We start from the raw sequence: 14,743 nt of genomic DNA, 5'->3' as shown, positions 1-14,743 counted from the left end.
AATATTTAAAAGAATTTTTTTTAATGTATATTTTTGAGAGAGAGGGAGGGAGGGAGACACAGGATCTGAAGCAGGCTCCAGGCTCTGAGCTGTCAACATAGAGCCTGATATGGGGCTCAAACTCACGAACCATGAGATCATGACCTGAGCCGAAGTCAGACACTTAATTGAATGAGCCACCCACGTGCTCCATGGCCAACTAATATTTAAGATTTAAGATCAATGGAACAATTCATAAATTAACTAAAGGGAACTTCATTCAATCAAAAAACATTTAGTACCTGTATTAGGCATTAGAAATATAAAAATGAGGGGGGTGGCTGGGTGGTTCAGTTGGTTGAGCGTCAGACTCCTGATTTTGGCTCAGGTCGTAATTTTATGGTTCATGAGTTCAAGCCCCATGTCAAGCTCTGTGCATTGACAGTGTGGAGCCTGCTTGGGATTCTCTCTCTGCCACTCCCCCTCTCTCTCAAAATAAATAAACTTAAAAAAAAAAAAAGAAATATAAAAATGAGCAAAATCTGATACAGTTCTTCCCTAACAGTGTTCACATTCTAATATCAAGACAGATAATTACCTAAATATTTTTAAAATTATAAATACAAACTTGTAAATGCTATAAAAGATAAATGGACCAAGGGGTACTGAGATGGCTCAGTTGGTTAAGTGTCCAACTCTTGATTTCAGCTCAGGTCATGATCTCATGGTTTCATGAGTTCAAGCCCCACGTTGGACTCTGTACTGATGGTGCAGAGCCTGCTTGGGATCTTCCCTCTCTCTCTGCCCCTCTCCCACTCGCACTCATGCTCTGTCTCTCTCAAAATAAATAAACTTAAAAAAAAAAAAAGATAAATGGACCAAAAGACTGAAAACACAAACCACAAAATGAGAGAAACTATTTGCCTATCACATATCTGATAAGAGTTTAATATCCAGAATATATGAAGAATCACTCTAACACAAGAAAAAAACCCATAGTTTTTACATGGGCAAAAGACTTGAATTGACATTTCTCTAAAGATATATAAATGACCCATAAGCATATGAAAAAATGTTCAACGCCATTAATTAGGGAAATATAAATCAAAATCATGAGATACCGCTTCACACCTATTAGGATGACTATCATAAAAAAAAAAGATAAGGGGCGCCTCAGTGGCTCAGTCAGTTGTGTCAGACTCTTGATTTTGGCTCACAGTTCCTGAGTTTGAGCCCCACATGGGGCCCCAGGCTCACAACACGGAGCCTGCTTGAAATCCTCTCTTTCCCTCTATCTCTGCCCCTCCCCTACTAATGCCCACGTGCTCTTTCTCAAAAAATAATAAACAAAAAAAAAAAGTCATGTGAAGAAATTAGAAAGAACCCTTTTGTATTGCCCATGGGAACATAAAATGGTATAGCCTCTCTAGAAAACAGTTTGGTGGTTCCTCAAAAAGTTAAACATAGAATTATCAATGGCCCACCAATTCCACTTCTAGGTATATACCCTGAAGATTTGAAAATGGACTCAAACAAATAGTTGTATGCTAAATATGCATCACAGCAGTATTCATGATAGCCAAAAAGTGGAAACAACCCACAAGTCCATCAACTGATAAACGGACAAACAAAATGTGGTATATGCACACAATGAAATAATATTCAGCCATAAAAAAGAATGGAGTTCTGATATACCATGAAACATTATGCTAAGTGAAATAAGTCAGACACAAAAGGACAAATATTGTAGGATTCTACTTACATGAAATATCTACAATAAGAAAATTCATACAGAAAGTAGAATGGTAATTTCAAGGGGCTGGGGAAGAAGGGATTGGAGAGTCATTGCTTAACAAGTACAGAGTTTCTGTTTGGGATGATAGAAAAGTTTTGGAAATACATAGTGGTGATAATTGTACAACACTGTGAGGGTAATTAATGCAACTGAACTATAAACTTGAAAGAATAGTTAAAATGGCAAAAGTTGTTATATTTGTTTTACTAAAATTTAAAAAAGAAAAAAAACATTCTAGTTGTCCAGGACTAGAGTGAGGGCTTGAGGAGAAATGAGGACTGACTGCTAAATGGTACTGGCCTTCTTCTGGGGTAAAGATAATGTTCTAAAATTGATTATGGTGATGGTCACATAACTTCATGAATATACTAAAAGCCACTGCATTTTACTTACACTTTAACTGTTGCATTGTACGGTGTGTGAATTACGTCTCAATAAAGTTGTTATTCAAAAAAAAAAAAAAAAAAGGCACCTAAATGGTGCCTAGACAGCACATACAGGTTCTAAACTTATCTAATCAGGGAAGAATTTATCAAGAAGCTAACTTTAGGGGGCGCTTGGGTGGCTCAGTTGGTTAAGCGTCCGACCCCTGGTTTAGGCTCAGATCATGATCTCAGGGTTTATGAGTTCGAGCCCCACGTACAGAGCCTGTTTGGGATTCTCCCTCCCTTGCTCCTCTCTCTGCCCCTCCCGTGCACGCTCTCTCTCTCAAAATAAATAAATAAATTTTTTAAAAAGTTAACTTTGAGTTTAAAATGGAAGGATGCACTGGAATACAATAGGGCAAGAAAGAAGGTGTGAGGACAGAGGTCCAGAAGGCATTCCAGACACAGAGGGAAAAGCTGGGTAAAGACCCTGGAGTAAGAGTATGACATAGTGGAAGAACTCAAAGAAAGCCACAATGTGCTGGCATCCAGAGAGCAAGAGTAACCTGAAATGAGACCAGAGAGGTCAAGAGATGGGCCACACACAGTGCTTTAGGCCATGGTCAAGATTAAGTCTTCATTCAAATAGCAATGTGAAGCCCACAAAAGGTTTTATGCTGGTATGTTTTGAAAAGATCATCTCAGCTGCATTACGGAAAACAGGAGGGAAGCTAATCAATATAGGAAGCCTAGTCAAAATGCTCTTTGAATAGGTCAGAGATAATGGTGTCCTTTCTAGAATTATCTAGGTTTGATGACAGCATATTAAGTTACTGGAGGGAAGACAAATTATTCTGTAAGTGATGTAAGGCACAGTTGGCTCCCTACCCTCATTCCTTACACTAAAACAAATTCTAGATGCGTTAGTGATTTGACTTTTTAAAATAAGGCCACGCGTAGAAACAATCAACTAGAGCAATGGATTAGAATAGAATGCCCACATTGGGGCACCTGGGTGGCTCAGTTGGTTAAGCATCCAACTTCGGCTCAGGTCATGATCTCATGGTTCTTGGGTTCAAGCCCTGCATCAGGCTCTGTGCTGCCGGCTCAGAGCCTAGAGCTTGCTTCGAATTCTGTCTCCCTCTCCTGCTTGCACACACGTGCACACTCTCTCTCAAAAATAAACATTAAAAAAAAAAAGAGAATGCCCACAAACTGACCCATGATTTTTGAGGGGGATTTATAAAGGTACCACTTTCAACAATCAACTATTAATAAGTGCTAAGATAACTTTTTTTTAAATTTTAGTATGATGCATTACATAAAAGAGTGGAAAAATATACATCCAACTTAAAAAGTGATTAGCTGTAGGGAAAAGAATATAATTTTAAGGACAGACTTTCATTTTGTCAATTTTTAAACATTTCTTACAATGAATGTGTACCCATATATTAAGACTTTCAAAATATAGAAAAAGTTTAACTTTTAAAAGTCACAAATTTTTAACTACAAGAAGACAAGTGGGATATATGCAGAACATAAATCCGAGAAACTATAAAGGAATAATACTTTTGTGACAGCCAAAAATTATAAAAATTTCTATCAACCAAAAATATACTATAAAATAAAAAGACAAAGAACTTGGAAAAACACTTGCAACACATATTAGGTTAATTTCCTTAATTTACAGGAAACTCTGAAAAGTCAATGCAGAAATGGCAACCTAACAAAAAAATGAGCAAAGGTCACATTCACAGGAAAATACAGAGGCAATGAACAAAAAACAAAAGAGGTACAAATCAAAGTATCACTTTCATCTATCAGAAGATTGGTAAAAATTAATTTATCTAGTTAACCTGGATATCCATATCCAAATAAACACGCAATGTTGTTGTATAAGGATGTTCATTGTTTATAAGAGCAAAAAATGATAAAGCAAAGTGTATATCCTTCATCCCTGTGGTTCTGATTAAATAAATGATAGTATGAGTACACAAAACCCTACACAGCTGTTGAAAAGAATGAGGCGGATTTCTTTATAATGATTTGGGGAAATATCCAAGATAGACTGAGGTGAAATCAAGTTGCACAACAGTCAGGGCAAACCTACTTCCCATCTAGTATCTTCTTAGATCTGTTTGCCTGGGCTAAGCAGGAGTTGGGGGTTGGAAGGGGAAGAAGAGTTGCCAACCACCTAAGCTAGAGAGCCTAACTCTCCAGAAGGTAGAAAATACCAAATACAAACTCTGACTACCTCACAGGTTTGTCTGACCCCAACTTTAAAAAAAAGGGGCACCTGGGTGGCTCAGCTGGTTAAGTGGCCAACTTTGGCCTCAGGTCATGATCTCACGGTTCGTGGATTCAAGCCCCGCGTCGGGCTCTGGGCTGACAGCTCAGAACCTGGAGCCTGCTTTGGATTCTGTGTCTCCCTCTCTCTCTCTGCCCCTCCCTTACTCATACTGTCTCTCAAAAATAAACAAACATTAAAAAATATTAAAAAAAAAAAAAGATTAGCCTTCATGTCAGAGAACAGACTATACATATCTAACACAGAAAACCTGAAAGTAAATATATCCTACCCTTACAGATAAAATTCACCCTTGAAAGCCTGTTTCTCACCTCTTTGCAAATTGTCCATAGGGATAAAAGGGCTCAGACTGTACTGGTGTAGACATAAGTAAATACTGGTCCACTTATAATACTGGCCCTTCCTTCCTATCTGTGCCTCCCCAGGCCAATAAAATGCCATTTGAAATTAAAAGATACTATAAGTTTTTAAATATGAAATTCAAATACTAAAATGCCTAATACCTACCGAGTTCTGCAGCCTCTGAACACCGAAATGCTAACAAATTGTCTTTTATAAAGGGAGACCTGTTCCTATCATCATCCATAAAAATTGTAAAATACAGCTAGTTTCAAGTCTCCTTTTAATTCATTTGATTGGCAAAATTAGATTCCACCAATATCACCATCACCTCCACCTGCAAAAAGTCCACAGCTTCTTGAGGGCAGGAACCTATTTTAGTCATCACTCTGTCTCCAAACAACTCCTTTGCTGCTTAAGCCACAGCCATTAATAAATATTTGTTGAATTTCTGAAGTTTATTTTCTCTGTATCTATATGCCAGGGGCATGTAAACCACCTAGAATTTTAAAGTATATGTCAGTATTAACTAGTTCCAGTAAAATGAGAAAACGCACTTATAAACAGGACATTCTTCAATAGCGCTATGCTTCTGTGGAACTTTCCTCACATAAACTTTAGCTGTTTTAAGTACTATTCAGTTTTCAGTTAGTAGTTTCCACTTAAAATTATTTGTTTTTTGAAAACAGAATGGAAACAGTTCTCTTTTGGCTAGGACCTCAGAACAAGCATCAGTGCACACAAGCAGCTAAGCACTAGAGCAAAAAAACTTAACCAATCCTACCTCACATTTAAATCTCATGTGTCCAGGGACGCTGGGTGGCTCAGTCAGTCAAGCATCTGACCTCAACTCAGGTCCGTGGGTTTAAGCCCTGCATTAGGCTCTGTGCTAACAGCTCGAAGCCTGGAGCCGGCTTCAGGTTCTGTGTCTCCCTCTCTCTCTGCCCCTCCTCCACTCACACTGTCTCTTTCTCTCTTTCTCAGAAAAATAAACATTAAAATATAATAGTAAAATAAATCTCATGTGTCCAGAGACATTAAGAAGTTGCTCTATCAGGGGCACCTGCGTGGCCCAGTCGGTTAAGCGGCTCTCAAAATAAACATACATTAAAAAAAAAAAAAGCAACCTATAAACTGTCGGTTAATTTATGCCCACAGTCAGATTGCTATCGCAAGTATTAACTGTAAAAGGAAGATTCTAATGTATAAAATGCTTATTATTAAAAATTTCAAAATATGAAAAAGTAGAATTGTGTAGGAACTCTCCAGAAGCTGTCACCCAACTTCAGTAGTTATCAACCAATGGCCTGTTTCATTTCATCTATTTTATCTATGCCCATGTGTAATTCCTCCCCTCCTCCCCTGGATTATTTTGAATTTTTTCAGTGTATTGTTCATATTTTCATGACTTTGACATTTTATGACCAATTGCAATAAAGCTGGTTGTTTGTAAGAGTCAAGCTCATGATTTTGGTATTCTTTAGCACTGTTCTCACATTAGGATATATATTGAGGAGGTGAACAACTCTGAAACAAGGACACCAAAAGAATTGTTTTAATACCCTTAGGTATTTGTAAAATACCTTTCTGTACCTTGACGTAAATTCTAGGTATTTGTAAAACACCCTGAAATAAATTCTAACATACCAAGATTCTGATTCAGTAACCCAGTTCTGCCTTGCCCACAATAGAGCAACTTTATTAAAGTTTATTTTTATTTATTTTGAGAGTGAGACAGAGAGCAAGTAGGGGAGGAGCAGAGAGATAGGGAGAGAGAATCCCAAGCAGGCTCTGCAATGTCAGTGCAGGGCCCACACGAGGCTTAATACTACAAACCGTGAGTTCATAACCTGAGCTGTAATCAAGAGTCAGATGCCTAACCGACTGAGTCACCAGGAGCCCCTAAAGGTTGCCTTTTACGCCTTAAAAGGGCAAAACAAATGCACACATCTAAAGCTCTCAAACTATCCTCTCTTAAATAACTCCTACCATAGAAAAGAAGTGAAATAGGGGAGCCTGGGTGGCGCAGTCGGTTAAGCGTCCGACTTCAGCCAGGTCACGATCTCGCGGTCCGTGAGTTCGAACCCCGCGTTGGGCTCTGGGCTGATGGCTCAGAGCCTGGAGCCTGTTTCCGATTCTGTGTCTCCCTCTCTCTGCCCCTCCCCCGTTCATGCTCTGTCTCTCTCTGTCCCAAAAATTAAAAAAAAAAAAAAAAAAAAAAAAAAAAAAAAAGAAGTGAAATAATACACTCTGAATGTTGGGAGGGCAAATGCTCTGATCCGGGTCATTTCCTCCTTCCACTGCAAATAACAAACCTTTCCCAGTAGAGTTCAGCTGCAATATGTCAGTTGAGTCATCCTGTTTCTATATGCTGAGGGAATTTTCCAGTGCTGTTAACCAGTTTATAATCTGCTATTAGAACCTTAAACACTCCAGCTCATGCTGGGTGGGTTTAATTTACCTTATTTCACCTCTGGGGAGTCAAATTTAATTGCCAGCTTATAACTCTGGAAAAGGTAAAAAAGTAGATATTGTAGTTTCACTACACTAATTCTCTAGAATTTGCCATGGAATTACATGCTTATACACAGGATTGATTCCTTGGGAAATAAACTTCTTAAAAGTGGTTCCTAATGAGGCTAAACACTCTTAGTAGCAAATCATAGAACAGCAAAGTTACTAGTGTTAGATTTTTAGCAGATCACCTGGTATCAGTAATATCCCCAGAAGTACACACAGTAAAATGAAAAATGTCAACTTTCCCATTCCTCCCCAACTCTCCTCCTTTCCCCAGAGGTACCACAGTTAACAGTCCAGTGTGAATACTTGCAGGTCTTTTCACAAGTATTTACACCCTTATAAATATGTATATACATATATCATTTTGGTAGATCTTATAGATCACCTCACACATGTTCTGCAATTTACTTTTTTGTAGCATAAAAAGCCTTCACACCTTTCATTACATAAAACTCTACTTCATACTTTTTAATGGCTACATAAGACTCCAAAAACATGAACATACAATTTTAGCATTCCTTTAGTAGAGATTAGTTAGGGACTTTCCAATTTTTTTTTTAATGTTTATTTATTTCAACCAACTGAGCCACCCAGATGCCCCCCAATGTTTAAGTAATCTCTACCCCCAATGTGGGACTCGAACGCATGACCCTGAGATCAGGAATCACATGCTCAATGGACTGGGCCAGCCAGGCACTCCATGGACTAATTTTTTTGTTAATATTGCAACAAACATCTTTATGCCCATATTTTTGTGGGGCTGAATACAAAACAAATTAAATCTCTGGGCCTAAGGACATTTACAAAAAGCCTTTGCAAATTTTAATTCTATCAACAGCACACAGCACATGTTACTAATTGTATAACATAGTAATTATATACAGTATTATCACTGATAGTACAATAACATATGGATATGCTCAACTATATATGGATATACTAAAAAAAATGTCAGGCCCCCAAAATATATATCATTGTTTTTAATTTCCTAATTCCAATAAGGCTGCATATCTTTTCATATTGGCATTTATATTTCTTCTTCAAACATTTTGTCTTATTGATTTTAGCAGTTTATATTATTGAATATTTATCAACTGCCATATCAGAGTAAGATTGAGAACTTTTTATAGGTTATTCACTTCTCTTCCTTCTAGGTGGCTCCAAAGTCAGATTCATAAGTTTCTATTTTTACATATTTTTCTTTTTAATTTTTTTAATGTTTATTTTTCAGAGAGAGTGCTAGCGGGGGAGGGGCAGAGAGAGAGAGGGAGACACAAAATCCGAAGCAGGCTTCAGGCTCCAAGCTGTCAACACAGAGCCCCATGAGGGGGTTCAAACTCCTGAACCTGGAGATCACGACCTGAGATGAAGGCGCCCTATATATTTTTCTATTTAAACATTTATCGGGGCGCCTGGGTGGCTTGGTCGGTTAAGAGTCGGACTTCGGCTCAGGTCATGATCTCACGGTCCGTGAGTTCGAGCCCCGCGTCGGGCTCTGTGCTGATGGCTCAGAGCCTGGAGCCTGTTTCAGATTCTGTCTCTGCCCCTCCCTTGTTCATGCTCTCTCTCTGTCTCAAAAATAAATAAGCATTAAAAAAAATTTTTTTAAACATTTATCTATTTCTCAGACTATTAGCTAAAGAGTTAATACACTTACAAACCATAAAAAACAGATCTAAAATCCTAAGACAGCAATGGAAAATAACATCCAGGAACACCTGGGTGGTTCATTTGCCTAAGCTTTCTACTGATTTTGGCTAGGTTATGATCTCATGAATCATGGGGTCAAGCCCTGCATCAGGCTCCATGCTGACACTGCAAAGCCTGCTTGGGATTCTCTCTCCCTCTCTGATCCTCCCCTACCCTCTCTCTTAAAATAAACTTTAAAAAAAAAAGAAGAAAAGAACATCCAATGACCATATGAAATAATATTTGTAAGTATTTACATTTTCTTTAAATGTTTTAACTAACACGTTGACATGCTGACATGTTACATGACATTGTTACACGAGTAACAACGAACCCTAGATTTTCTTTTGATAATTTTACTTAAATTTACTTAAATTTTGATAATTTTATTTAAATTACTTAAATTTTCTTTTATTTTGGAGCTATTTTTTGTTGCCATAGAGGTCAAGGATTCACGTGAAAAAAAAAATTGTCTTCCAAGCCATTAAAGATTTCGGGAAGAAAGCATTTCTATGTTAGTATGCATATGTGAGTTTTCATTTTCTGTAAGTGGTTCCTCTTACAGAAGAAAATATTTGGTTTGGTGAGATCCTTTTAAGACACTATTATATTCTAAATTCTTTTAAGAGAAAGTATTTTACAAATACCTGGGAGTAACAAAAATTCCCAAATGTAGCAAAATGTTAACATAGGTTTCAAGGTGATAAAAGTCGCTTTCAAATGGGTTAGCAATTTTTATAATACATTGCAAAATAGTAAATATTTTAAAAGTACTTTTAACACAAAATGCTTGGAAGATTCACTCATGAATTTTTAAAGGATATAATCCAATCATATCCTAGATTAACCTATAATAGTTCTCACATTAATTTGGAATGGAATTACCATCACATGAACTTTACCTATAAATGGCCTTAAATTGTTTACTTCTTAACCAATGGATAGCAAATTTCCTACCAATAGGTAAAATGTAAGAGAAACAAGAGAAAAAAATTTTAAATACAACAAGACTAAGAAAGGATATGGTCATGAAAACTGAATAAAAGACAAAACCCTGAAGATCATTAAAATTAAGGGCTAGGGGCGCCTGGGTGGCTCAGTGGATTAAGTGTCTGACTTCAGCTCAGGTCATGATCTCATGGCTCATGAGTTTGAGCCCCACATAGGGCTCTGAGCTCACAGCTCAGAGCCTGAAGCCTGCTTCAGATTCTGTCTCCCTCCCTGCCCCTCCTCTGCTTGCACTCTGTCTCTCTCTCTCTCTCAAAAATAAACATAAATAAATATAAATATATAAATATTAACGGCTAGTAAACAAAATGGTAAATAAATCTCTTACATCTCTAAAAGACAAAGAGTTAAAATAGCCAAGAGAGGCTCTAAAAATTTTTTGAAATAGGTAAAGCCAAAGTGAAAAGATAATTCCCATAAGAGTCATAGTTAATTAACAAACATAAAAAAAAAAAGTCACCCTGGGGCACCTGGCTGGCTCGGTGGTAGAGCCTGGGACTCTTGATCTTGAATTTGAACCCCAAATTGGGAGGTAATTTACTTTAAAAAAAACCTCAGGGCGCCTGGGTGGCTCAGTCAGTTAAGCGGCCGACTTTGGCTCAGGTCATGATCTCGTGGTCTGCGAGTTTGAGCCCCGCGTCGGGCTCCGTGCTGACAGCTCAGAGCCTGGAGCCTGTTTCAGATTCTGTGTCTCCCTCTCTCTGACCCTCCCCCGTTCATGCTCTGTCTCTCTCTGTCCCAAAAATAAATAAACGTTAAAAAAAAAAAATTAAAAAAAAAAACCTCACCTTAACTGTGTCATCAAATACCTGCAAATCAACGTAAACTTTTACCTGAAAACAAAACACAGAAAGTTCAATGAAAGTTTACTCATATACTGCTAAGTCTTACAGCTAATAGCTACAACACTTTGGAAAAGTAATTTGGCAATATGTATCAAAACTGCAGGGGTACCTGGCTGGCTCAGTCCATAGAGCATGCTTCTTGATCTTGGGGCCGTGAATTCAGGCCCCATGTTGGGTGTATAGTTACTCAAAAAAAAAAAAAAAAAAAAAAAGAAAGAAAAAAAAAACCTCTAAAAATGTTCTTGTCACTAACATGTGTTTTATCTGTGATTTATTTTTAAATACTCCAACAGAGCGGGGAAAGCAGAACGATGGAAAGGAATAAATCTTCCGTACAGAATTCCAAATACTGTAAGTAGATTTAACCCCTCGAAGAGGTAAAGCTTAACTCTCCTCTGACCTTGAGTGTGGACTTGACTTAGTGACTTACTTATAAAGAGTAGAATATAGAAAGCAAAGGTGACTTTATAGTGGAAAAACCTAGCAAATACTACCTTAACCAAAAGATCAAGGTATATATCATGAGTGATAAATCATGCTGATATTATGTACTCTTTATTAATATGTGATGAGAAGGGCAGTTCATGTCTGTGGTATTCTTCCCCCCAAACACTAAGTCTAATCATGAGAAAAAATCATCAAACCCAAACTGAGGAATTCTACAAACACCTAATCAATACTCCTTCAAAACTGTCAAGGACATCAAAAACAAGGAAAGAACACAAAACTTATCACGGATCAGAGAAGACAAAGCAGACTAATACTACTTCCAGGTGATCCTAGGAAAGTCCTTACAAATGATAAAAAGAAATAGAATTACTGACATTTTACTTATCTTAAATTAGTAATATTGGGTAATATACTATTAATTCCACAATTATCCATTGCTCTCCAGAAATTTTTGGGATCACCCTCCCTATAATTCTATCAAGAGGCTAATAAATTAATTTTTACTTGAAGTAGAGTACTGTATAGTAGGCCTTTCGATGTTTCAATCCCTTTACATTTTATGACTTAGCGTCTCTGGCCTCTGCTGTCCCTGCTTCACTGAGGTCTCAACATAAACTTAGCATGACTTAGCATACCACAAACTTTCCTTTTAAAATAAATTCCCTCTGGTATCCACATAAAAACATAACAAAATGTCAGCTTATCCTTTATACATCTCGGATCCATTCCTTAAAATAGGGCTCCAGGCTGGCTCAGTCAGTGGAGCATGTAACCCTTAATCTTAGGGTCATGAGTTCAAGCCCCACATTGGGTTTATCGCTTAACTTACAAAAAAGGTGGAAGAGGAGGAAGAGTAGGAGGAGGAGGGGAAAACAATCAGTTCTCACAATCCAGAATTACTACAACTTGATTTTTCCTTTATTTTTCTCAAGGCTGAATTATAAAAATACGTACCCTTATTTAAACTCCCTACTTTTTTGCCAATTTCTAGTTGTTTCTCTTCTTCAATAAAGGTTAGTTCCCTACCCTGCTTCCAAGAGCAATATTACTAAAAATTCATTTCCGTCATAAGAAATGAGTCAGAAATCCAGTATGCGCAATGTGAAATTCTTGTGGTTAAAGAAAAAAAAAAAGTATGTAGAATTACTATATGCCCAGAATTTAAACCCAGGGAAGAATTATGCTACGTTAAAATGACTGTACTGGTTCTGTTAAGGAGATCAGATGATGTTTTTTTCTTCTTCTTTTCCTAAGTTTCCATACTACATTTTACTGCTTGAATCAAATTATATATTTACGTAAGGGTATGTTAATTTGTATATACATATAAACATTCATATACACATTAAACAAATGATTCTACCCAAAATACTAAAGGTTGTTGCCAAAACTCCCACACATTAATAACTTAAACATGAATTTTTATCTATAGAGAGAAGTTTGCAAATAGTCTAAAACCTTAAGAATTTAGTATTTAAAAGTAATTATATAATTGGTTGCCTCTGGAAAGGGTGGCTAGGGGACAGAAGTAGTAACAACACTTCTGAACTATTCAAAAAAAATATTAACTTTTTAAAAGAATAACCTTACTGGAAGTTTCTTGTTCTTCCCACTGCCAGAACCATTAGCTCTAGGAACAAATAAATGAATCTCAATTTTCTCTTGAACTGAATATACTAAATTTTCTTAACCCTCTGTCTGACCCTCTGTCATCGCTGAATTTGTTGGCTAGACTTAATATATAATAAAAGGGCTTCTAAACTTTATAAGTAAATGTATTACAAAATGAAACAAATCATATCAACAAGAAATGACTAAGTATATACATGGATACTTGTAAAATCAGTCTTTGCCCTAAATCTGAGATAATCATTCTTTGCAAACTCAGTTTTCCAAAGTTTATCTTTCCCTAAAAAATATGTACACTTATCATGATGAGTGAGCACTGAGTAATGTACACAATTACTGAATCACTGTATTGTACACCTGAAACTAATATAACACCGTATGTTTACTATACTGGAATTAAAATTAAAAACTTAATAAAAAAAGTTGACCTTTCCCTGCTCCTACTCACTCTCTGGTAGAAACTTTAAAAAGAGAAATCAAAATGTTGAAATAACAGTATAAATACCACAAACTATCAATGTTTATATAAGGCTTTGTCAAACTGAGTTTAAAATGAAGGCAGGGGCACCTGGGTGGCTCAGTCAGTTAAGCATCCAACTCTTGATTTCAGCTCAGGTCATGATGTCACGGTTCCTGAGTTTGAGCCCCAACTCGGGTTCTGCACTGACAGCATGGAGCCTGCTTGGGATTCTCTCCCTCCCTCCCTCTCTGCCCCTACCCTGCTCGTGTTCTCTCCCTCTCTCAAAATAAATAAACTTTAACAAAAAATGTTTTAAAAAAATACACAGGGGCACCTGGATGGCTTAGTAGGTTGAGCATCCAACTTCAGCTCAGGTCATGATCTCACTGTTCCTGAGTTCAAGCCCTGCATTGGGCTCTTTGCTGACAGCTCAGAGCCTGAAGCCTGTTTCAGATTCTGTGTCTCCCTCTCTGTCTCTGCCCCTCCCTGGCTCATGCTCTGTCTTTCTCTCTCAAAACTAAATAAACATTAAAAAAAATTTGGGGGGGGGGGGGCCTGTGTGGCTCAGTCGGTTGAGCGTCTGACTTTGGCTCAAGGTCATGATCTCAAAGCTCTGTGAGTTCGAGCCCCGCATCGGGCTCTATGCTGACAGCTCAGAGCCTGGAGTCTGTTTCAGCTTCTGTGTCTCCCTCTCTCTCTGCCCCTAACCCACTCACATTCTGTGTCTGTCTCTCTCAAAAATAAATAAACATTCAAAAAAAAATTTTTTTATATACAGACAAAAAAGAAAAAAAGGAAAAAGACAAGGACTGGACTAGTTTTGTTTTCACAGGGCAAATCCAGAATCAAAAACATCTTGGATGCACATCATAGGTGGGATGACAAGCAGAAAAACAAAGGTGGAGGAAGGAGAGGGATAAAGATAATACAACAACCTAGTAAATAAGTAAACCTAGGAAATAAGAAATAAATTCTTTTTATAGAATTTTCTGAACATACCAACCACAAAATGTATTTATCTATACATCAAAGCTTAAATCACAAATGAATGAAGGAATCAGTATTTTAATAAATGGTCTTAGGAAAGCCTGCTAACAGTTAAGAAGGAAAAAACCCATCAATAATTCTAGAAGGCAATTTAGGTGAATATTTATTTGACTATTGTGGAAGAACTACCACACACAATGGAAAATACCAACAAATTTACAACATAATACCGTGTACATTAAAAAAAAAAAACCCAAATAAAATAAAAAGAGCAAAAGAATTGGGGAAAAATCACATTCAACTAATATGGCTCACAAAGGCATCTTAATAACAAAGCATATGCAAACAGATTCTTAAATAAATTGTAGA

The 14,743-nt window shown here is 37.1% G+C and overlaps 1 protein-coding gene across 2 annotated transcripts in view; it reads right to left on the bottom strand.

Moving 5' to 3' along the window:
• Positions 1 to 14,743, bottom strand: part of SMIM14 (small integral membrane protein 14) — an 80,746-nt gene that overhangs the window by 52,860 nt on the left and 13,143 nt on the right. The window lies entirely within an intron of this gene.

The sequence above is a fragment of the Leopardus geoffroyi genome, chromosome B1 (assembly GCF_018350155.1).
Source record: "Leopardus geoffroyi isolate Oge1 chromosome B1, O.geoffroyi_Oge1_pat1.0, whole genome shotgun sequence".
Classification (NCBI taxonomy): domain Eukaryota; kingdom Metazoa; phylum Chordata; class Mammalia; order Carnivora; family Felidae; genus Leopardus; species Leopardus geoffroyi.
The sequence above is the reverse complement of the archived record's forward strand: the minus strand, read 5'-3'. Positions and strand labels throughout refer to the sequence as shown.